Consider the following 26,550-nt stretch of genomic DNA (forward strand, 5'->3'; position numbering starts at 1 on the left):
TATTTTGCTTACTGACTTACTTCCAGCCCCTAGAACTTGTCTGCAACATAGATGCTCAAAACAACGAAACAAACAACAGCTATCCTGTAAGGTCCTTCTGGTCCTCCTAAAGTAGGGAGCAACCAACACAAAGAACACTCCAAATATGGCACGTATCAGTGAGATCACTGGAAAGGTTGGATGGTATTCCTACTTAAAGTGAAGCCCTCCTTTTTCCAGATTTCCAGAGCTTCCATAATCTGGAATATACCCCCCAGCACAATTATGAAAAAAGAGCATGAGTCTCACTTCTCTAGGCTAGGAGACATAGCTTCAGCCTATCAGGATGTCCCTAGAATGTACACGGAGGTGTTGTGTGGTAGGCACTACTTGTGACCTTTCACAATCCACTCAATTACTAGACAGGAGCACCATGACCTTCTGGCCCAGACTGGGGTCATGGTTACATTCTAACATAGAAACAAACCTTAGTACTTCTCACTGAAAATCTAGAGAAGAGTGGTCTTCTTTTGCATTTCTGCAAATCTTTTCAATGTCTGAATTAAGGAAAACAGCCAGATTCTCCTATTTCTGTATTCAATTGGTTACACACCACGCAGTTTTTGGAAAACTCCACTACAGACTTGCAAGCAAGTAATGTTTTAGTATTATTATGAACATAGCTTTGACTCCTGAAAGAGTCTCACGGGCTCCCAGACCACTCCTTAAGACACTGTTGTAAAAGAGATGTATGCTAAAAGCTGTAACTTTGATCAACAATTAGAAGGGATTCTCGGGATCCCCGGGTGGCACAGCGGTTTGGTGCCTGCCTTTGGCCCAGGGCGCGATCCTGGAGACCCCAGATCGAATCCCAAGTCGGGCTCCCGGTGCATGGAGCCTGCTTCACCCTCTGCCTGTGTCTCTGCCTCTCTCTCTCTCTCACTATGTGCCTATCATTAAAAAAAAAAAAAAAAAAATTTAGAAGGGATTCTCAAACAGGAAATGGGTGTTAAGATGGAGAGGAGAAAGGAAAACATGCTGACCATATATGGCCACACTTTATTCTTTTTTTTTTTTTAAGATTTTATTTATTTATTCATGAGAGAGACAGGGAGAAGCAGGCTCCCTGTGGGGAGCCCAATGCAGGACTCAATCCCAGGACCCTAGGATAATGACCTGAGCCAAAGGCAGATGCTCAACCACTGAGCCACCCAGGTGCCCCTGTAGTTGTTATTGTAAATGTTGCTTATCCTTTGTACTTTACCATATTTCAATGGAGAATGAATTGCTATGTGAAGAAAAGCCAACGATTCTAACAAAATATAGCCCAGAATGAAAACCATGTATTAGAATTCTTTCCAGTTCCTAGACAAATGTCGATTGTTAATGTACATTGACTTTTTAGACCATTACTTCTAAGTGACATGCTAATTATAAGATCCATAAGTCACCTCTCTCCTGCCCTTCCTTTCCTTGCATAACTTTCTTCTGTCATTCAAATATTATTTAACAGGACAAAAGAACAATTTCCAATCACTAATCAGTTCCAAACTGCTGCACAGCTCAATCTTTCTGAGAGCACGTTTCTACAAATAGCAGCTAACTGGCAATCTACAAATCAACTCATTCTAATCCCTTTTAAACATACATACATATTAATATTAGTCCTTTGCTAGGTGCAAGTGATTTTCTAACTACTACAAATGATTCATAAAGAAGCAAAACAGCTGTATTCATTTAAGGATGGTCCAAGACAAATAATTATTTATGGATAATCATCTCATATTGTCATTTTTCCCATACTTAAGAAGAGACATGATTTCAAATTTTCCTTCCCACAGGCAAGCAAAATCAGATTAGTTATGGTGACTTGTTCAGGAAATATTTGGTTTTATCATCTTATTTAAATTTACACCCACCTTAACAAACTTTATATGAGTTTTACTAACTAGGCCAGCAGTTATAGGCTCTGGAAAAGAGGATCTAGGTTTGAATCTGAAATCTGCCACTTGCAATTTTGACTTTGGGCAAATTACTTAATCTGTGCCTCAGCTTCCTCAACTTTTAAAATGAAGATTAATATCAGTATCTGCCTTGTAAGTAGATGATGGGATTACATGAGATAATGAATAAGTGGGTAAAACACTTCAAAAAGTGCCTGCCACATAAAAAGTATTCAGTAAATGTTAACTTCTATTTTTATATATTAGTCTTCTAAGATAGTCACAGCAGACAGAATAGTTCATAATAATCTAATAAAGTTCCAGGACAATATAGAAGGAAAATATTAAGAAGAGATGACTATCTTAGTGTCCTTCCTTCTTAAAAATAGGTAATTGTCTGCACTACCTAAAAAGTGCTGACAAGTCATGGAAAAGACACCAAAGACATTTTCATAAGTATTACAATTCTGTGAAACAAGAGAGAAGAAATTTAATGAAGACTTTTCTGTCAACATAGACTGAAGGAATCGTAACAAAATTTGACATACCTATCTAGAAACAAGAGAATCATGCAACCTGCTTTAACACAGATACTTCTATGGGCAAGATAAAATTATCACAGCCAGAAGGTAGTTCATGCATATCTGTAAGCATCATACACACCACAACATATGCAGTAAGAGCTGAAGGTGTATAACTGTTCTCACACATAGCCTAGCAGCAGACTCTGAAAGAATCAAAGCTTAAAGCCAGAAAGAAAATTTTCATGAAAAAATTTAAAATTCTTGCCTCTAGGGCTGACCTTCTACAAGATGACTTACCTCCTGTACTATATCAGAAAAAGATTAATCTGTAGAGGGCTAGCACATAAAAATGCTAACTAGAATACATAACAAAATTATAGTTAACATTTACTCAACACTTACTATGTTCCAGGCATTATTCCAAGTTTTTTATTTTTTTTTTATTTTTTATTTTTTAAAGATGCAGAGTTTTATTAATTTTATTATTTATTTATTTATTTATTTATTTATTTATTTATTTATTTATTTATTTATTTATTTATTTATGATAGTCACACAGAGAGAGAGAGAGAGAGAGAGGCAGAGACACAGGCAGAGGGAGAAGCAGGCTCCATGCACCGGGAGCCCGACGTGGGATTCGATCCCGGGTCTCCAGGATCGCGCCCTGGGCCAAAGGCAGGCGCCAAACCGCTGCGCCACCCAGGGACCCCTATTCCAAGTTTTTTAGATGTATTATCCAACTAATCCTCAACATCACGATGAGACAGGAATTTTACGGTCCCCACTTACACCCAAGAATTAAGTTTGTTAAGAAATTAAGTTGCCCAAATATCAAGTTAATGATGGCTAGTCAAAAACAGCACAGCTTCTAAACCCAAGTTTTGAAAAATTAGGCAAAGAAGAAGGTTGCACAAATACATATCATACACTTACATACCCTGGGAAGGGGCTAAGACTTAGGTAGAGGGTTTTGGTTATCTATAATGTTTGAATTATTGACAATAAAAATGTATGGACTTGTAGGATTAAAACATTTTATATCTCATTAATTTAATCACACATTCTATCAGACCTTCTGCGGAATTCCATGGACACAATCTGCTCTTGCCTAAACAAGCAGGACTGCCACCATAAGCCTAACATCACAGCAGCTGGTAGTATTTGGAAAAAGAGAATCCAGCCACCAAAGCTTCAAGACCTACCCTAGACTTGTTTTAATATGTGCCTGATCTCCAGATCCTACCTTTATCTTCAAATATGGCTGTATCCTCTCTTAGTTTAAGTTAACTCATAGAACTGAGAAATTCACAACAGTATGAAGAAAGAAGGTGGTAAAAGTTCAGAAGGGGAATAAGACAAATATAGTAACTGATCACTCACATGAAGGGTATACCAACCTTGGCTACTTGCTACAGATTGGCCATACATAACACTATTAAGAATAATTTTCATTAACCTTTTTATTATAGTTTTATTCTTACCCATTAAACAAGTTTTTTCCATCTTCTTCCATATTATTCCACTGCCATTGATTAGGTTTCCTCTTCTCTATTACCTATAGGGGAAACAATCCATAAGGTTGAGCTAATATACAGCAAGAAAAAAGCAATTTCATGAATTTTATTTATAAATTCAAAAAAGGGTCAGTACCTAGGACATGCAGCTACATGGAGTTTAGGCTTAAAAGCCCTATGAAACTGCTATTAATTTCAGGAGTAATGACTTCAATAATTGTGATAGTGATCTTGAAAAATGGGAAATTATAATTCAGCTTAATTCTGACAACTATTAATAAGACTCCATATGTCCAAATATTTGCCATCTCAGTTCCACTTACATCATTTAAACTACTGCAATATACTTTTGAATGGGAAGGGGTAGAATTACAGATACATAAAACAAATCACTATAGTAGGAACAAACGAAAATGGAACATCCTTTAAATGGTCATTAAAAATAAAGTCCCTAGCAAGCAAATTTCAAGCTTACCTCCTAGGGAAACTTGCTGAATTCTCATGTTTCTGGTGTCATGAAAGGCAAGAGTACAGGATGCAGAGTAACAAAGACCAGTTATCATCATGGTGTCCACTTACTAGTACAAGATCTTATGCAAGTTTATTTGTCTGAGATTGTTTTCTAATATACTTCAGGGCACTGGTAAAAGGACTAAGTAATAATGTAGGTAAAATGCTAGGTCATGGGACGCCTGGGTGGCTCAGCGGTTAAGCATCTACCTTCAGCTCAGGGTGTGATCCTGGAGTCTCCGGGATCAAGTCCCACATCAAGCTTCCTGTATAGAGCCTGCTTCTCCCTCTGCCTGTGTCTCTGCCTCTCTCTGTGTGTCTCTCATGAATAAACAAATTAAAAATCTTAAAAAAAAAAGAACGCTAGGTCATTGCCTAGCACACAGCTAATGATCAACAAAGGTTTAGGGATCCCTGGGTGGCGCAGTGGTTTGGCGCCTGCCTTTGGCCCAGGGCGTGATCCTGGAGACCCGGGATCGAATCCCACGTCGGGCTCCCGGTGCATGGAGCCTGCTTCTCCCTCTGCCTGTGTCTCTGCCTCTCTCTCTCTCTCTGTGTGTGACTATCATAAATAAATAAAAAATAAATAAATAAAATTAACAAAGGTTTAGCAACTTTCTTTCTTTTATCTTTCTATCTTTAGTTTAGAGCAATGTTCAGGGCTTGAGAGGATAAAGCCCATTCTTGAAAAACTTCCTCACCTTATTCTGTCAAAGAATAACAATAACAATGATGATGATGATGATAATAGCTGCTGATGGCATTTACATGGTTTTAAATGTGTGCCAGACACTCATCTAAGCACTCTCACACATACTCATTCACTTTGTACAACTGAGTTAGTTAATATCTTTATTCCCATTTCATAGACAGTGAAACTAAAGCATAAATAAGTTCCATGGTTATTAAGTGGCAGAGCTAGGATTCAAAAAGGTTTCTGCTCTGAAGAAACATTAGCGCCAAGGACTAACATCAAAGTGACAGCAGGAATGCCTTTCCTTAAAGAGCTAATATTAATGTATGTAATTAACATACATTAATACATAGGGAATGTTCAGATGGCTCACCAAGTAGAATAGATTCGTATTTTAGGTAATTAAGGTTATCTAAATATAGGTATAAAATAAATGTAACTAAATATTAAATATAACTAGGATTCAACATATATAGTTAATGTATTTTAAAATATAGTTTATGTGTTATATATCTTTTTTTAAGAAGATTTTATTTATTTATTCATGAAAGACACAGAGAGAGAGAGCAGAGACATAGGCAGAGGGAGAAGCAGGCTCCATGCAGGAAGTCTGATGTGGGACTCGATTCCAGAACTCCAGGATCATGCCCTGGGCCAAAGCTAGGCACTCAACCGCTGAGCCACCCAGGCATCCCAATGTGTTATATATATCTCAAAATATTTTAAGTATATATTTTATATTATTTTTCAAGTTTATTTTTTTAATTTTTTTTATTTATGATAGTCACAGAGAGAGAGAGAGAGAGAGAGAGAGAGAGAGGCAGAGACATAGGCAGAGGGAGAAGCAGGCTCCATGCACCAGGAGCCCGATGTGGAATTCGATCCTGGGTCTCCAGGATCACGCCCTGGGCCAAAGGCAGGCGCCAAACCGCTGCGCCACCCAGGGATCCCTATTTTTCAAGTTTAAAAAGTTGATCACAAGAATATCAATACATTTATTTAATTTTTTAAAAAGATTTTTTGAGAGAGAGAGAGTAAGAGAGAGCACAAGATGGGGGAGGGGTAGAGGTAAAGGGAGAAATGAAATACCTGCTAAGCAGGCAACACGACTGGGCTTGATCCCAGGACTCTGGGATCATGACCTGAGCAGAAAGCAGATGAACCAACTGAGCCACTCAGACACTAATCAGTCATATCTAATGAGAGTAAAAAATAGGCCAAAGCCTTGGATGACACAAAAGTAGAGTAAACTTACACAATAAGAAAAAAATTTTACATCCATCCACCACTAAATAAAGAAATCTCATGTAAAATTCTTCTAAGAAGACCACAATTAAATGTCTTATATGCTAAATTAGGAAGTCTAGCACAGGCTGGCAGGAAGAGAGAAAGCTAGGTGTCAGTAAACCTGGGTTTCAGTCCATACTCTGCCACTGAAGAGTTTTGTGATCTTCAGGCCCACTCAAATTTCAAATTCCAAAATTTGTACACACCACCCATATTTACCCAGAGTAAATAATTATGTAGAAAGAAAACATGTAACACTCTACATTTCAGAGCACAGTATGGAGAACATGAACAAAAAGGATCAAGGTCTGCTGACTTTAATGTTCTAAGTTATTAGTTGCCATGGGTTTTAACAATGACCAGTGGTTTAAGTTCAAATTTAGGACCTCTGCACAGAAACTGCAAAACAGATTTATGATTTTCTGTGAAACACAAAGGGTACTAGGATTGTACTGACACACTCTGACCATGGTTCAGAATAATCTAAGTGGTAAAATCTAAGTTCACTTGCCAAATGAACTCATTTCTTATAACTTGTTTATTAAAATACTTTTTCATCATTAAAGAGAAATGTGGTCCATGGATTTATGAAGCTGTGTTATACAGTGTACATAAAATGTCAACCTAGACTATGAGCTTCCTGAGAACAGGTTGTTTCTCATTTATTCTAGAGTCCTACTGACTTAATATATATTGTTGGTTGAATGAATTATTGATAGAGGACCTCTTCTTTTAAAATGACCTTTATCTCAAATTTTAATTCTTGAGCAATATAATAATATTTACAAAGTATTTTCTTTTCTTAAGATTTTATTTATTTATTCAGGAGAGACAGAGAGAGAGAGAGGCAGAGACATAGGCAGAGGGAGAAGCAGGCTCTTGATGTGGGGCTTGATCCCAGGACCCTGGGATCACATCCTGAGCCAAATGCAGACGCTCAACCACTGAGCCACCCAGGTACCCCTACAAAGTATTTTCAATTAAATATTTCACATGGCAAGGGCGTCTGGGTGGCTCAGTCAGTTAAGCATCAGACTTTTGATTTTGGCTCGGGTCATGATCCCAGGGTTGTGATATCAAGCCCTGCACTGGGCTCCATGCTCAGGGATAGCATGAAATATCTGCTTAAGATTCTCTCCCTCTCCCTTTTGGCCCTCCCCACCCCCACTCACACACTCTCTCTCAAATAGATACTCTTTAAAAAAAAAAAAAAGCAAACCCCTCAAAACCCAAAAATTTCACATGGCATTCAGCACTATAAACTGTAATTTTTTTCATCTCTCCACATGTACATGTTTGTTGTAGAACAGAACACTTTTACATTGTTTCCAAAATAAAAACAAACTAGGACCAATACAATGATGTGTAAAAGATCCACAGCCTCAGACTAAAAGATGGTCATGCCCCACATTAGAAATTTTCTTCCCTAAATGGCTGTGTGGTTAAAATCAAAAGTTTTAGGGGTGTCTGAGTAGCTCAGTCAGTTAAGTAATATGGACTCTTGATTTTGGCTCAAGTCATGATCTCAGGGTCCTGGGATCGAGCCCCAAGTGTAGAGCTCCATGCTCAACATGGAATCTGCTTGGGATTCTTTCCTTCCTCCTATCCCTCCCCCACTCATACTCACACGTGTGTGTGCACTCTCAATCTCTCTCTCTCAAATAAATAAACAAAAAGTTTTGAAATAAAAATTTTAGAAATCCATCTGCCTTGATTGGCTTTCTGTATCTAATAAGATATTAGATGGGTCTCTTTATTTATAAGGGGCATAAGAACACGGGAGAGTGCTAGAGTCAGATTTAGAATCATAAGGCTTGAGTTTGAGCGTCACTTATTAGCAGTGTAACCTTGGGCAACTCACTAATGTCCTGGGATCTCTACCTTCCTACTTGTAAGTGGATATAACATCAGCTCTACTCCCTTCCAAGGATGCTGCATAGATCAAATAAAATGTGTGTGCAATGCATTGTAAACTGACAAGAGCTACACATGGGTTAGCTCTTCTTTCTTTGCTACTAAAAATAACAAGACTTATTGAGAAGAGACATTGATATTTGAACATTCCAGGGGTTTGGGGGAGCATGCTAGGATTCAAGAACCTGACCTTTCCTGTGGAGCTAAAGAATCCTAAAATGTGTTTGGTATCTGCATCTTTATTTTAGTTAAATAATATCCTGGTCTTAACTAACAGCTTATAGGGATTAAAGAGCATAAGCTCTTAGCCACACTGGGAATATCTTCTCACAAAAATTAAAATGACTTAAAAGCAATAGCAGATATACTTGCATTCTCCCCAATCATCCAAGATAAATATATGCAAACAAAAGCAATACCAAATCCCATTTAGTTTGTAGAGCAACAGTGGCAGCCACAAAAATGGCCTTCCATACAGCATGCACCAGAATTGCTATTCCATCACTGTGCTTAAATCTAATCCTGCTTTTCTACACCCCACATATAATAAATATCATTAATTGGTAGAGCTCAGTCTGCAGCATACATCCAAATCATTTTAAAAACATTAGTTGTCATTACCAAGAATGTTTTTAAAAATACTATACAACAATTTTGTCAGCACAAAGTGGCAATTTTAATGGGAAGAGAACATTTATGAAAATTTATTATACTCCTACTAGATACCATGCTAAGTGAGGTGTTTTCACATATATTTGCTCAGTTAATTCTCACAGTGAGGTGGGTGCCAGGGGCACTTATGAATGAAAGATAAGATACTTGAATCAGTTGTTAAATGACTGGTCCAGGACCACACAGGAAAAAAACAGCAACACTTAGGCCCAAGATAACTGCTTTGATTAGTGCAATTCCAGTAACTCAATACCACTGGCAAAGAACAAAGCTTTGTGCCAAGAAGGGACTGAGATGTAAATCTGCACTCCTTTTTTTTTTTTAATCTGCACTCCTATAGAAACAGTTTCTGATTTTAAAATTTAAACATAATGACTTATCACTGAAGGCTGGCTCAGTCAGTAGAGCATGTGACTCTTGATTCTGGGGTCATGAGTTGAAGCCCCACACTGGGTGTAGAGACTACTTAAAAAGGAAAAAGAAGAAAGTAAGAATCACAGCTCTTTAATTAAAAATTAAAGCTAACCGGGATCCCTGGGTGGCGCAACGGTTTGGCGCCTGCCTTTGGCCCAGGGCGCGATCCTGGAGACCCGGGATCGAGTCCCACATCGGGCTCCCGGTGCATGGAGCCTGCTTGTGTCTCTGCCTCTCTCTCTCTGTGTGACTATCATAAATAAATAAAAAAAATTAAAAAAAAAAAAACCTTTCTTTAAAAAAAAAAATTAAAGCTAACCTACATATCACTATTCACTATACTATAAACATAAAGTGATACTGTTGATTTTCCCTGAAATTCCTATTAAAAACTGATATTTATAAAATGAACATTTTAGAAGGGCTCTAAAATAGACAACACTAAAGATACAATAAGGTTTAGATCAATTGATGGGTTCTTTATCTGTGCCAAGCAATGAGATGTTAGGAGTATTTGGACAAGAACCAAAACCCTATAGAGCTTTCCAATGGAACAGTTCTAGCAGAAACAATACAGAGCTTGATGGCTACCCTGTTATCTGGTTAGAGTATTTTAAGATACAAAATAAACCCAGATCTGAAAAATATAAAGTTGTATCAAATTATAAAACAATACCCTAATTAGATGTTGTGGTTAAGAGAGCAGGTTTATTTTATTTTATTAAGATTTTATTTATTTATTCATGAGAGACAGAGAGAGAGAGGCAGAGACACAGGCAGAGGGAGAAGCAGGTTCCACTCAGGGAGCCTGATGTGGGACTTGATCCCGGGTCTCCAGGATCACGCCCTGGGCCAAAGGCAGGTGCTAAACCACTGAGCCACCCAGGGATCCCAAGAGAGCAGGTTTAGACATCAGGTTGGCTGGATCAGAATCTCAGTGGGACCCAATTCCTAGCCTGGGTTCAGTTTCCTCACCTATATCATACAGCTGCTGGGGAGTTATAATGTGGAAAGTGCTCAGAAGAGTCAGTGGCATCATCTATTATTTTTCTAGTATTACCTTGTGTAAAAAATAAAGCACATATGTCAAAAGACTGAAGGCCTCTCATTTTAAGCTAATCCATTTCCAAGTTCAGAATTTAAAACATAATAAAAAGAAGCAAAATCCTAACTTTCATGATAACAGTCAGGATGGCGGTTAACCTGGGGTTGGGTGTAAGGGAGGAACTTTTACACTTAGAGGATGGTTATCCTGGCTTTTGTTTCACTTATCTTTAAAATGTACATATGTTTTGGGGGACCTAGCTGGCTCAGTTGATAGTTGATAGAGCATGTGATGCTTGATCTCAGGGTTGTGAGTCTGAGCCCCACACTGAGTGTAGAGATTACTTAAAAATAAAATCTTAAAAAATAAAATAAAGTATACATGTTTTAAAATATATTTCACAGGAAAAAAATTAGAAAAAAATAAAAGTTAAAATATTTCCAAAGTATAATGAGAAAGCACTGTTTAACCGGAGAAGAGGGGAAGAGGAAAAAAAGCATAAAATGAAATCAATGCTCTATCATTTAAAGTGTTCTATGTTACGTTAGATTATGTATGCAGCAGCTTAGCTCAGTTATGGAAATATTTCCATTGGACTCCATTCAATCCTACAAGAGGTTTTCTTTGTGGGCTAGTTCTAAAAAAGTTGTCATTGACTCACTGGGGGCACCTCTTTATAATCATGAAACGTGGAGGTTGTAAGGAATCTCAGAGAACTTCCCTTACAACATATTCACTTTCCACATAAGGGAACATTAGACCCCTGAGCTCCCAAGCAACAGGCTTTCCCTCATTCTGTTCCCAGCTGTTACTGCTAGCCACCAAGGTGACACAAAGGAAGGGGCAGAGCCCGTTCTTTCAACTGCTCTGAAATAGTGACTAGAGAAAAAGGTGAATTTATACCAACCATCAGGTATCTGTTTAAGACTTAATATGTACCCCCCCCCCAGATGCTAGCACCAACAGAGGAGCCCGGTACCTCAATCAGAGAAGGTATTCCATAAATACATTTGTAAGTAAATTTGGTCAAAAGTACAATGTAGGGGGTCTGCCCCCAAAGATTTTAGACAGAAATGAAAATCACCAAAGAATTCTATGCCAACATATAATGAATCTGGCAGTGTGCTGTGGGCAAATGTACCACATACAGAATATAGGAGGGAATGGGGAAATAAGACAAAGATTTATGTCCCAGGGTGCCACGGGCAGTTGGTTAAGCATCTGCCTCTGGCTAGAGTCATGATCTAGAGGTCCTGGGATCAAGCCCCACACTGGGCTCCCTACACAGCAAGGAGTCTGCTTCTCCTTCTCCCTCTGTCCCTCATCCCTGCTCGTGCTGTCTCTCTCTTACTCTGCTCTCTCACCCAAATAAACAAATAAAATCTTAAAAAAAATTTATGTCCCATGGGTAAAATGGAGGAAGAGGTCTTAGAGGAGAAGCACTGAGAACTGAGTTTTGCAAAGTTGGTAAGAAAGCACCCTAGGATTTCTCCAAAGAAACCTGAAACACCTGCTTCCCTTTTCCACATTACTTTCAAATTTTAACAGGCATCCTGATTTATTTTAAATTATTTCACCCAGGGCAGCCCCGGTGGCTCAGCGTTTTAGCGCTGCCTTCAGCCCGGGGTGTGATCCTGGAGTCCCAGAATCAAATCCTGCATCGGGCTCCCTGCATGGAGCCTGCTTCTCCCTCTGCCTGTGTCTCTGCCTCTCTCTCTCTCTGTGTGTCTCTCATGAATAAATAAATAAAATATTAAAAAAAACATTACTTCACCTGCTATAATTATATTCAGGAAAGCATGGCCACCTTTCTCCTCTAAGAACTTTTGGAAAAAAAAAAAAAAAAGAACTTTTGGAACCCACTGAGAAAGGAATAGTAGGAAGAAAAAAAAAACTTTTAAATGCTTACTATAAATTCTTCAAAACAGAAACATCTTTAAAGTGGTAAAATGCACATTTTCTCAAGTTTGAAGTTCACCAAAAAAAAAAAAAAAACTGGACCCTAAAAATTAACAGAAAGAAAAAAAATCTCCTACACTCATGACTGCAAACTTAAAGCATACACAGGATATTTGAGTATATAAACAATGGATAAAGGGCTTCTATTTCCAGTTACTTTAGTGGGACGATATAGAACCATAGTGACAAGGAAAAGACAACTGGAGTACAGACTCAGTTCCAGTCTAGATAGATGAGAAAACATAAATAGACCACTTCTGCACTCTGGGTCTCTTTCCACATCCATAAAAAGAACATTTAAGTTACTTAGTGATCTACAGTTCTGTTATTCTATCTGTAAAGTTCCTGATTTTTTTTTGAAGATTTTATTCATCCGTTCGACAAAGAGAGAGAGAGTGCACACAAGAAGGGGAGCCACAGGCAGAGGGAGAGGGAGAAGCAGGCTCCCCATTGAGCAAGGAGTAGGAAGTGGGGCTTGATCCCAGGAACCTGGAACCACGACCTAAGCCAAAGGCAGAAGATTAACTAACTGAGCCACCCAGGTACTCTACTCGTATCTGTGAAGTTCCCAAAGTCACTCAGACGTCATTCTTCTATAGCAAAGTACATGTTAGGCATTAATCCTGAGGATAGCAAACCACAAAATAAACTTTGTTATCCAGAAATCTGCACTGTAGCAAAATTTTGCAATTGCCACAAGCCATTCACCTATTAAGTCTTGTACTGAACAAGGGCACTAGAGAATAAATTTAGATTTTCAGTGAAACATGATGCACTGAACATCTACATTTGCCTCTCTGCTCTCTCTATAATTCCATTGAAACAGGAATAAAAACAAGATCTACAAGGACAAAGAATAGGAGAGGAAGAAAAAACTACAACAAAGTTTGTGGAAGCTGGAAACAGACTGTTTTTTTTATTTAGCAGAGCATAAGGGGAACCCCAGATCAAATTGAATTGTGCTAGAATACACCAGAGAAGCACAGAATACCTCTGAATGTGAGGATAGCAGGCAGGGATGAAAAAGGAGTACAGAGTGAAAGTTCTGCCCCAAGATTTCAACCCTGACTCCAAGCAGCCATTGGGTAGGGGATGAGAAGCCTACTTTGCAAACTAGAGAGACCCTGGACTCAAACACAACTAGGGGCATGCCTAGTAGTCTAAAATAAAAAAAATGGGGATTATGGGAAAGTTGATATCCTAAAAGGCTGATAGCCCCTGCTCTTTCCCCACTCAGACTCCCAAATGTGGCAACCAGGGGTGTAAACTAATGATGGGAGCATTCTCTCTAGGAAAGAACTTGGCCAACAGAAAAATACTTATAAATATCGGCTGCTAGAAGTGAGCTCTTAATTACCTTATAATGAATAATACCACCAGCCAACTTTTAGAAGCCTTCACTCCAGCAAATCCAGCTTTCAGCTTCTCAAGTGGTTCATTATAAAACATGAGTAAGACAGCCAAAGCTATACATTTAAGGAAATCCCCTAAATGAAAAACCAAAAGAAATGATCAAGTAAAGGTATTTTAAGGAAACAGATGGTACTGGAGGCTGAAGAAAAAAATGTAATTACAATTAACATACTCAGAGAAGAAATTTTCCACCCATGAAACAAAAATATACTATTAAAAAGCAACATTCAGAGGGGCACCTGGCTGGCTCACTTGGTGGAGTGTGTGACTCTTAATCTTGGAGTCATGAATTTGAGCCCCACATTGGGTGAAGAGATTGCAGAAAAATAAAATCCTTTTTTAAAGATTTTTATTGGGACACCTGGGTGGTTCAGCGGTTAAGCTCTGCCTTCGACTCAGGGCATGATCCTGGAGTCCCAGGATCGAGTCCCACATCGGGCTCCCCACATGGAGCCTGCTTCTCTCTCTCTGCCTGTGTCTCTCTGCCTTTCTCTGTGCCTCTCATGAGTAAATAAATAAAATCTTTTTTAAAAATTTAAAAAATAAAGATTTTTATTTATTTATTTGAGAGAGAGAGAGAGAAAATTCACGCATAGAGGAGGAAGGAGAAGGACAGACAGACTGCACTGAGCACAGAGCCCAACACGGGGCTTGAGATCATGACTCGACCTGAAATCAAGAGTCAGACGCTCAACCGACTGTGCCACCCCAGGCACCCCTAAAATCTTAAAAAAAAAAATACACACAACATTTAAAAAAAAAACTGGAAATTGAAAGTATGATAGCAGAAACACAGAATTAATTGGAAGAGTCTGAAGATGAAGTTCAAGACATACTCCAGAAAGAGACAAAAAAATGGAAATAGAAAAGATGGCGGTAAAGTAAAGGACCCATCACCATACATTCCAAACCAAAGAGAGTTCAGGAGGGAAAGGAAAGGAAAACTGGGGGCAAGGGAGAGACAGGGAAGGTTGGTTAGAATTTAAGAATTCAACAAAATCTCTCTGAACTGAAAAATCTACATTTGTAAATTGAATAGGCCCCCAGTGTGCCCTGCTCAACACAAGGCTCACAATGAGGCAGATTATCATAAAATTTCAGAACATCAGAGGCATCCTAAACCACCTCGAACCAAGGAGGGGAAAGAAAAAAAAAAAGGAGTTAGAATATCATCAGCCTTTTCATTAGCAAAACAGAAGCTAAAAATCAATAAAGCAATTCCTGCTAAACTCAGAAAATTATTCTATATTCTATTCCCAGATAAACTATGAACCAAGTATGTGAGAAAAGGAAGATACTTTCATACACGCAGATTCTCAAATTTACATCCTATGCAGCTTGCTCTTAGGAACCTTAGGGAAGAACTGCTTAAAAATAAACACTGAAGAGGGAAGACAAAGGGTCCCAACATAGGGAGATGAAGGAAATATCTATGTTATACAGTAAGATAGATCCAAGAATGAGAGCTGTGCAGGTCTAGAGAACAAGTTATATAGACTTTTAAAAAGAGCAGTATAGCCCTACTGCCTACAAGTGTGGCATTAAATACCAAAAGAAACAGCTGGAAGAATAGAAAATGGAGGTCCCTGTAGAGGCCAAATGTTGGGGGAAGGAAGAGCAGGTAGGGTACTTTTTATTTAGCGTTGATAAATGTTAAATTTTAAAAGATTCTTTAAAAGGTTAAAAAGAATGTTTTAAAATCACATCTAAAATCATGGTTTTCCAAGCAAGATTTCTGAAGGAAAAAGAAAATAATAAAAAATGTACTTTTCAAGGCAGTGTAAAATCAAGTTATTTGGAAAAAACACACTACACCTTTGCATAGAGTATGGCTTTGTTTGAAAACAAGAGCAGGAAATAATATTTTGCTGATACTTAACTTAAAAGTCATAACCAGAAAAAAAAAAGGAAAAATTTAAATATATTACAGTATTATTGGGGAAAGTTCACAGTTTACAGCTACATCAATCATTTCACAAATTAAAATTCCTTTTTCACAGAGCCAAGCAGATTTTTTTTTTAAAGATTTTATTTATTTATTCATGAGAGAGAGAGAGGCAGAGACACAGGCAGAGGGAGAAGCAGGCTCCATGCAGGGAGCCGGAAGTGGGACTGGATCCCGGGACTCCAGGATCACGCCCTGCCCCAAAGGCAGGCACTAAACAGCTGAGCCACCCAGGGATCCCCAGTCAAGCAGATTTTAAACCAAACTCAAAATAACTTGACTGCATCATATTTTGGTAAGAAATGAAAATGCTTAAGACACTACTGTTTCCTCAGGAAAGCGCAAATACTGCGGATTTGTCGAAACAAGTCAACATTTTGTTTCAGAGACATTTATCCTTTCTGAAGACTGAAAGAAATAGTAGCGGGATTCACCAGCGAATCTGAAACTGCTGCCCAGCTTTCTCTAAGACCCTAAGAAATGGCATCTCAGCAAATATGCTCTTCTCTAGAAATCCCCAAATACTATAAAAATATATATTTTTAAGGTTTTATTTATTTATTCATGAGAGACCCAGAGAAAGGCAGAGACAAAGACAGAGGGACAATCAGGCTCCTCACAGGGAGCCCAATGCAAAATTCGATCCCGGGACCCCGGGATCAAGTCCTGAGCCAAAGACAGACCCTCAACTGCTGAGCCACCCAGGTGTCCCAGGAGTTTGCGACTCTTGATCTTGGGGTTGAGTTCAAGTTCCACATGATGTGTAGAGATTACTTAAATAAATAAAACTTAAAAATAAATATATGTTCGTTTCACTCTCTTGGAATCAAGAAGAAAACAAGCTACTGTATAAAGTATCATTTTCTTCCTTTTTTTGAAGTTTGAGAAAATATATTAATATTCTGCAAAATATAAATGCAAAACCAAAAACTCCTCCAGCTTTAAAAAATAATAAAATGTCCAGATCTATTCTTTAAGCAAATTAGCAAGACAGCAGAAAAAGTCTGCACTGCAAAAGTCTACACTGTAAGAAAAAATTTTATAACAATGTATGCTTATTGTGGTGATCATTTCACATTATATGCAAACAGCAAGTCATGTTATAACCTGAAATTAATATAGTGTTAGATGTCAATTATACTTCAGTAAAAAGAAAAATTTAATACTATGTTTATTCTTTCATGCTTATTTCACAGAAGGGAAACAGTTAACTAAAATATGAGAAATGGGACGCAACTTGCTAATAGCAAGTGTTGAGAATACGAAGCCTGTAAGGTGTATACACTCGGCAGACTGATAGTACTTATGCTACAATGCCACTCCTGAGTCTGTACCCCAAAGAAATTCTCAGACATGCCCATAATGAACACAAACAAGACTGTTATTGGTAGCATTGTTTATGGTAGCCTAGGCACCCATCACTATGGGAATGGATGCACACCGTGGAATAGCATGCTGCAGGTAGAAGCAATTAGCTAAATGTATATCCAAAACCATTCATAGATCTTAATGCCAAGTGAATAAAGTAAAACCAGAGTAAGAGCTATAGCATTGTTTTTCAAAGATTTTATTTTTAAGTAATCTCTACACCCAACATAGGACTCAAATTCAGAACCCCTAGATCAAGAGTCACATGCTCCACCAACTGAGCCAGCCAGGTGCCCCAGAGCTATAGCATTTTTACAGGGATAATCCTATAGCCAAATTCTGCAATAGTGTAGTGTCATGAACAGTTTTGGAATTAAAGATAAGTATACCAAAAAAATCACTAAGCATTTTAGAAAGATACATCTAGAATCAAGGATATACATCAAACACATTAGACAGGGTGCCTGTGGTGTAGGAGAGGAAAATAGGCATGGAAATGGGGGCTGAACAGAAGGCCTTTATACATCAATGCTAGACTGTGTCCAAATCACAGGGTATAAAGTTCAAAATCAAAATAATATTTTTTATTCATGCACATGTTAATTTATTCAATAAAAATTTACTGAAGACCTCTTAATGACAAGTACTGTGCTTAAATATAAACTTTCATCGTTATTTCTACTGAAGGTTTTTTATTTTAAAACCTCAAAAAGGGGCAGCCCTGGTGGCTCAGTGATTTAGTGCTGCCTTCAGCCCAGGGCCTGATCCTGGAGACCCAGGATCGAGTCCCACGTCGAGCTCCCTGCGTGGAGCCTGCTTCTGCCTCTGCCTGTGTCTCTGCCTCTCTCTCTGTCTCTGTCTCTCTCTCTCTGTCTCTCAGGAATAAATAAATAAAATCTTTAAAAAAATAAAATAAAACCTCAAAAAGATACACATTTTAAGATACATTTTAACTGGAAGTAGAAAGGAAAAGTAATTACAAAGACTTCATATACTATAAAGCGAGAAATTTATCATTCTTAAAATAGTTTTAGCAATTTTTCCCATCAGGACACCTGGATGGCTCAGGGGTTAAGCATCAACCTTTGTTTGGCTCAGGTTGTGATCCTGGAGTCCTAGAATTGAGTCCCGCATCAGGCTCCCCACAGGATGTCTGCTTCTCCCTCTGCCTATGTCTCTGCCTCTCTCATGAATAAAAAAAATAAAATCTTAAAACACACGCACAAATATAAATATACCTTCAAATTCTTTGAATGATGAACTTAAATGAAAGGTTGAAATACAGAATGAACCCTGAAGTCCTACCAAATTACTTTGTCACATCTCAATCCACAAGTCAAACATCTTTTCTTGCGGGTTTCAGTGGCGAAACAATTTCTTTTTGGAGAAGAAATTTGTTCTACTTAATTTGTTCTATGTAATTTTCCCTAAGATATTTCAACTGCTCAGGAACACTTCTTGCCAGATTTCTGTTTTCTAAAAGAATTCACAAGCAGACTGTTGGCTGCCAACGTAGGTGTTGTAGCTAATATGCTCATTACACTGCACTGCTAACAAAAACTGATGAACACATTCAGTGCAAAGTGACATATCTATTCCACATCCCATGGGCACAGAAAATGTTTTCCCCCCAAATTACCTGTTCCCCTCATTTTTTAAACAAACCTCAAAAGGTAACTAGTATACAAGACAATATTGGTAAACAAAACCAACAGCAACTTGTAGGACATCATATGTCCTAAGGTCTAAAAATTACATAACCCCCTTCGGTATTTCAGATTTAGATACTAAGAATTAATACATGAGGCACGCCTAGGTGGCTCAGTGATTGAGTGTCTGCCTTAGGCTGAGGGAGTGATCCCAGGTCCGGGGATTGAGTCCCATATCGGGCTTCCTGATATGGAGTCTACTTCTTCCTCAATGTCTCTGCCTCTCTGTGTCTCTCATGAATAAATAAATAAAATATTTTGGGATCCCTGGGTGGCGCAGCGGTTTGGCGCCTGCCTTTGGCCCAGGGCGTGATCCTGGAGACCCGGGATCGAATCCCACATCGGGCTCCCAGTGCATGGAGCCTGCTTCTCCCTCTGCCTGTGTCTCTGCCTCTCTCTCTCTCTCTCTGTGACTATCATAAATAAAAAAAATTTAAAAATAAATAAATAAATAAATAAAATATTTTTAAAAATAAGAGTTAATAGATGGGAGGTGAAAAATAGAAATGGTTGGTCCAACAATCAGTACTGCTAGAAACACAAAAGCTACATGGTCTGTCAGAGGAGTCAGCAGAATCATCATCATACACAGTAAAAGACAAAATGTTAATTTATCAGGCTTACAAAAGATAATATATTTTCATTTAATAATACTAATAATGGACAATTACTGTATGTCAGTTATTGTTCCAAATATCTTATATGCATTATTTAATTTAGTCCTCACAAGAACCCAGTGGTACCCCAGCTACTATTATCATCTCCATTTTATTTTTTAAATTTTTTTAATTTTTTATCATCGCCATTTTATAGATCATTTTTCACGTCAAATTCAGGCTCTTTATCATTGCCTTTAAGACCTCCACTGAATGGTTTCAATTTTCATTGTATCCCTTTTCTGCCATTCCAGTCCTCATTTATAACTCAAAAACTTGACTGATATATATCATATGAATAAAGCAGTTCTCTTCTCTGGTCAGCTTCCTTCTTCTCCCTTTCTACTACAGAAGATAACCCTGTAGAGATGGTCTCAGTTAACCCATTCCTCACATGCTTATTGAAAATAAACACTGTAGAAGTGTATATAAAGGAAAAAGTGAATACCTCCCCCCAAAAAAGGGAACACATCAATAACACTCCTTATATTTTACAAAAATAGAATTATTTTATACATATGGTTCCATAACATTTTTTAAAAATACGTAATTTAAAAAATAAAGAAGTATTTTAACAGGGAGGGGTATATGGTTGGCTCAGCTGGAAGAGCACATACGTGACTCTTAATCTTGGAATCATGAGTTTGACCCCCATGCTGGGCACAGAGATTACTTAAACAAATAAGAGCTGCTAGGTATATTTAAAAACAAATAAGTAAAATAAACTTTAACAGTGGCTATCTTTCTACATCAGCAAAGAGAGATCCACTGCATTTCTAACAGCTTAATGTTGGTTCCACTGTGTGGAAATGTCACGTCATTTTTTTTTCTCCTGTAACAAACAATGCTACAAAGAAAAACTCTGTACTCCTAGTTTTCATGCAAGTATATGAATATATCCATAGGACAGATTTCTAGGAGTGGAATTGCTGGGTCACATGGCAAATACATTTTAAATTCCAATAGACACTGCCAAATTTACCTCCAAGAAAATTTACATTCCCATCAATGTATGTGAGAGTTCCAACTACCTCATATCCTTAGCCTCTACTGGCTACCATCATCTTTCAATCTGATAGGTAAAAAGTGGCAAGTATGTTTTATTTCATATTTATTTAAATGATTAGGATTACTGACTTGATAGCTTAAGTAGATTTTGAATTATTATTATTTGTAGGCTAAGCTGAACTGCCCATGGAGGAAAAAAAATTCAAAAAGCATATTAACAGGATAATTGGGGAAACTGGTAGGTAATATTTAACCAATCCAGGATTTTAGCATGGAGTAGACAATGATGCCAATTACAAATGAGTTTGGTCTCTTCCTTAACATACTCACCATTCACTTGAAATACAATTATGAGTTCTTCAAGCAATGTCATGTATTTTAGAAATGTTTCTTTTAAAAGAGTATATTTAATTCCATAGTCATGTATTCACTTTGTCATCTTTACTTACTCGTAACATTCCTCTGTGTGGTGTCTATTTCAGTGATAATTTGCTTTATATGAAATGTTGCTTATTAATCTGACCTTTGACCTCTTTTGGATGGTAAAGCACAAGAATATAATCAGTGTGTGGTCATGAACATCCAATATAATTAAGAAAACTGACATAGGCAGCTATATTAGAACACAGAAAGAAGGGAATAAGAGAAGTAGATGTTAGCAATGACCATCCATACGGATGTTCTGGGCATTTTATTTATTTTTTTATTTTTTTTATTTTTATATATTTATGATAGTCAGAGAGAGAGAGAGAGAGAGAGAGAGGCAGAGGGAGAAGCAGGCTCCATGCACCGGGAGCCCGATATGGGATTCGATCCCGGGTCTCCAGGATCGCGCCCTGGGCCAAAGGCAGGCGCCAAACCGCTGCGCCACCCAGGGATTGTTCTGGGCATTTTAGATTACGAAAAAAATAAACACTATAAAGCCCCCAACGTACTCTATAAATGCTTACATAAATGTGATGTCTTCTGTTCATAAATGCTGATTCACTGTCAAAGGCTAGATGCTTATGATTATAATGCTATTTAGCAATGATGGCTGAAATGAGCTATTCACACATTTTCTTACCTAATTTTCTTAGTGGCCACGTCTATGTAACAATTTTTGTCAAGGAGACTCTAATTAGCTCTAACAGGGACTCTGACCTTATTATCCTAACAAATTAGTATTCATAACTGCAAAAATAAGTACTACAAATTATCTAGCATTCTAGAATGGTTTTGGTTCAAAACTGATATATCAGTAAACCCCCCTCTACCATTCCTTTGATTGTCAATTAAAATTTATATTCTTCATAGAACAAACTGATACTTAAGACTTTATCTCAGGGGATCCCTGGGTGGCGCAGCGGTTTGGCGCCTGCCTTTGGCCCAGGGCGCGATCCTGGAGATCCAGGATCGAATCCCACATCGGGCTCCCGGTGCATGGAGCCTGCTTCTCCCTCTGCCTATGTCTCTGCGCCTCTCTCTCTCTCTCTCTCTCTCTCTCTCTCTGTGACTATCATAAATAAAAATTTAAAAAAAATTAAAAAAAAAAAAAGACTTTATCTCGGGACACCTGGGTGGCCCAGCGGTTGAGTGTCTGCCTTTGGCTCAGATCATGATCCTGGACTCCCGGGATCGAGTCCCACATCGGACTCCCTGCATGGAGCCTGCTTCTCCCTCTGCCTGTGTCTGCCTCTCTCTCTCATTGTGTGTCTCTCGTGAATAAATAAATAAATCTTAAGATGAAAAAAAAAAGACTTTAATTTATCTCAAAGACAAAAGCTCTGGCTACTCTAATATGTCCACATGGTCAATCCATGTGAACACATGATAGATAGTAAACATCATCCTTCCCATGTCAGAGGCCGGCAGGAGGAGATAGAGCAGGGGGCAGGAAAGAGCAGAATACCAACATGACGAGGTGCTAAAGCCATGCTATAAATTATCTTTTGGTCACTCATGGCTGCATTTTAAAAAAAGCTGATAAAAAGGCAGGACCTATCCGTCCTTTAGAGGAATACAAGTATTGTATGAAAGCATCTTCATAACTCACTAACAACAGAGCTGTGCTCCCAACCCTCACATAACTTGCCCAATGAGTGAAGAATTGCTAGGTTAAAAAGGCAACAGCAAGAAGCTCTATAAGAAGCTCTATATGCTGACAATGGGAGGGAGCAACGAAGACCGGTTCCCTGGGCTCTAAACTTTGACAGACTGCCCTGCTAATCCTTCCCAAATCCCCCAATGTTGGGGTGGGGGTGGGGGACAGAACAGAAAACAATCCAAAATTGAATCAAGGACAGTAGCTCTGGATTACAGGAGGTTATAACATTCCTATTTGAATGGGGGTTGGGTGGGCAGCAAGGCTGTCACAGGGCATATACAAAAGCCTGTATGTTTATAAAAACACAATACAAAAATAAATTTTATTCCTGATCCCTTTGATGTGGTAACCAACATCTGCCCCCAATCATTTGCCAGCCCAGGCTGCATGGAAGGCACAGAGTAGCAGGCATTTTCACACAGTGAGGCTGGAAGAGATGCTACTAGAGTGTAAATTACTAATTAGCTCAATAGAAGACAAAGAGAGAAAATACCTGTCACAGAATGCTGTTTACAACTTGACATATAATAAAAACAACCCTGAAAATTTCAGAAGAGTGTCTTACTTTTCAGACTTCTATTAACATGTAAATGGGAAAAGAATAGTATTATAGTGTTTAAAAACTGCCCATGCCTCAGAAACAATAATGCATGACTAGAAAGAATGCTTTCCAAATAATTTAAAATTTTCTCATCCTTATGAAAGCTAAGTGTTTTTAATTATTACAATCAGCTTTAACAAGGAGCTATATTTCATAGCTTTGGGGTGGGGGGAAGCCCTCAAGTGCTGTATTTTACATACATCAGAATACAGCTAATAGTCCTTTTACTGAAATTGAACAGGCCTCATTCTGCAGGTCATGCTTTTATGAAATGGACTGGCTACCATTTTAATAAAGATTGAGGATGAGCTGGAAGTTAGTAGCGGGATGGGGTCCATTAAATCTCCTTATATGATGACAATTAAAGACTCCCAAAATTTAGGTTTATTTTGGGGGAAGGATATTTATATTCATTCCCCTACCATAAAGTAAACCTAATTTGTATTAATTGCAACCTTAGGTTCTTAAGGAAGTACATTTTACACTTAGATCACTTCCAGCTCCTTGATGCTATAGAAGGATCTTCAATATCTATATTTCACCTAAATATGTCTCAGTCACAGTGATGAACAGGCCTGTGGCTCCTGTTTTCACATAATAATCACCCATATGGGGCACCTGGGTGGCTCAGTCCATTAAGCATCTGCCTTTGGCTCAGGTCATAGTTTTGGTATCCTAGAATCAAGCCCCATGTCAGGCTCCTCACTCAGCAGAGTCTGCTTGTCTCTCTCCCTCTGCACCTCTCCCTGCTCGTGCTCTCTCTCAAATAAAGAAAAACTTAAAAACTAATAAACAAATCATCACCCATACATCATTACCAGGTATCATATCCTGAAGACTCCCGTGTGTATGAACACACCATGCCAGATGCTTAGAAGGTCCCCAACAGAGGTGTACACCATGACATGGTTTTGCTGATGAGGGAGGGACCTACAAACTCGTCATTCACAGGTAAAAGAATGTTTTTCAGAATACAGTGAAGAAAAGAAAGCCTATGACCCCCAAATCCACTCTCAATCCAATCTTGACATTTCTTTGCATCACAACATTTTTACAAAAATCAAACATGCCAACTTGCTTATACATTCAAAACACTCTTCCCTTTTCTTTTCAAAATTAGGCCTTCCTATCCACTTGTTTTCAAACTTACTTGAAAAATACTCAAATAAAAGAAAATGATAAAGCAAATGGGGCAAAATGAGAAACTGGTGAATTTGAATAAGGGTACAGAGAAGTTCTATACCATCTTTGCTACTTTTCCATAAGCCTGAAACATCCTAAGAATATCAAATGTCACACATACACAAGCATTAAAAGAAGCTCTCTCTCACAGGGTTGTTGAGAGTTTCAAACATTTCACAAACTTAGCTCATGGTGAGCAATTAGTAAATGCTTATTATTAGGTATTTTAAAAAATGAGTGGATCAACTATAACAAATGAACCACTCTGGTGAGGGAGTGTTGATAACGGGGGAGGCTGGTTGTGCATGTAAGGGGACTATGGGAAATTTCTGCACCTTCCACTCAGTTTTGCTGTGAATCTAAGGCTGCTCTAAAAGAAAAAAATAAGTCTTAATAAAAAAAAAAGAGCAGACCAATTTATTTAACCAAATTAAAGCATCCATAAATATACTTAGTTTATTATTTACACAAACACATAAAGAGAAGACAATAAAAAACCAGGGGGAGTCTCAACAGACTCTCCTTGCTTATGGATATCTGCACTGAAACTGGAGTTCCATTTTTTCCTGAATGGATAGGTTCAAATCCTATCCTCCTGCACTGAAACTGGAGTTCCATTTTTCCTGAATGGATAGGTTCAAATCCTATCCTCACCACTTCCTAGAATTCTACAAGTTTAAAAAGGGGGGGGGGGGCGGTCTGAGTGTATCCTTGAGTGAGGGGAAATCATTTAATCCCAAGGAGGCTTTATTTCAGTAAAGTAAAATGGGAACAGGAGCAGCACCAACCTCTCAGGGTTGCTGCTAGGAGTAAATAAATTCTAATCTGCAAAGCACTTACAACAGTGGCTGGCATAAAAGCATATGGGTGGGGAGCTACTACTATTAAGTTTATGAAGAACTAGGATTTTTTTTTTTTTAATTTTTTTTTTTTTATTTATTTATGATAGTCACAGAGAGAGAAAGAGGAAGAGACATAGGCAGAGGGAGAAGCAGGCTCCATGCACCAGGAGCCCGATATGGGATTCGATCCCGGGCCTCCAGGATCGCGCCCTGGGCCAAAGGCAGGCGCCAAACCGCTGCGCCACCCAGGGATCCCAAGAACTAGGATTTTAATACTATAGTAAGCAAATATTTTTACTCAAAAATGAAGAATGAAGCAACACAAAACACATATAAACACAGCATTACATGTATGGTGGTTAGAGAGAAAGTAGACTGTCCTAATAAAGAAAATAACTACATACCAGAAAAGACTATCTGCAAAGGTTGCCACACTATGTCTGATGATTTCTGAAAACAGGATAAATTTTTATCTACCTGGATGATTTAAGTGGGATATTGACTGAAGTTGCAGGACAAACTAGAGGTCTTCTCAAGGTCTCTTCCCATCCAAAGAATCTATGATTAACCAGAAAAACATTTAGGTATGTACCAACTACTCATTCAAATCTGAATATGTAAATTAAGCGTATTGCTTAGCAAATAAGATTATAACCAAAATAAAGTTCAATTGAGTAGAATTCACCTGATGAACAAATGAAAACAAAGCTCACATTTATCACTGGAGTCCTTATTGATGAATAATATTATTTGAACCAAAAGATTACCTATTTTCAGCTTTAGAAATATCAACTGAGAAATGACCATTCCCAATGAGAATCAGTGATTTAGCACACTATTGCAGCATATAGAAAAGACAGGACCCAAATGGATTCTTTCCTACGGCTGACCTTAGAGTTTATATTTCCTTCTTCATCAACATCACATAAGCCTAAAATTATTTATATAAAGACATCAAGTATAAAACAACTATAATATAAAAATGGCAAAACCATAAACAGAATACAAACTGTTAATAATGCCAAACATATTGAGACAGCAAGGGAATATGCACAAACATCCAACAGAAACAGGTGCCCCATTCCAAGTTACTCTTAAGATTAAAAGTTAACATTTCAAACTAATCTTCTTCAAATTTAGCAGCAAAAACAGTAATTTCTAAAAATCTTGTATTAGGGCAGCCCGGGTGGCTCAGTGGTTTAGCGCCGCCTTCAGCACGGGGTGTGATCTTGGAGACCCGGGATCAAGTCCCACATGAGGCTCCCTGCATGGAGCCTGCTTCTGC

The 26,550-nt window shown here is 38.2% G+C and overlaps 1 protein-coding gene across 2 annotated transcripts in view; it reads right to left on the reverse strand.

Moving 5' to 3' along the window:
* The window catches only part of USP49 (ubiquitin specific peptidase 49), a 91,407-nt gene that overhangs the window by 52,628 nt on the left and 12,229 nt on the right, over positions 1–26,550 (reverse strand). The window contains exons 2-3 of one of the 2 annotated variants that reach the window (XM_055329943.1): positions 25,743–25,823; positions 3,928–4,001 (exon numbers count right to left, since the gene is read on the reverse strand). The gene's annotated coding sequence lies outside the window, so the exon portion shown is untranslated. The remainder of the gene's footprint in view (positions 1–3,927; positions 4,002–25,742; positions 25,824–26,550) is intronic. The other variant, XM_055329946.1, reaches the window with a different exon arrangement.

This window comes from Nyctereutes procyonoides, unplaced genomic scaffold (assembly GCF_905146905.1).
Source record: "Nyctereutes procyonoides isolate TBG_1078 unplaced genomic scaffold, NYPRO_anot_genome, whole genome shotgun sequence".
Taxonomy (NCBI): domain Eukaryota; kingdom Metazoa; phylum Chordata; class Mammalia; order Carnivora; family Canidae; genus Nyctereutes; species Nyctereutes procyonoides.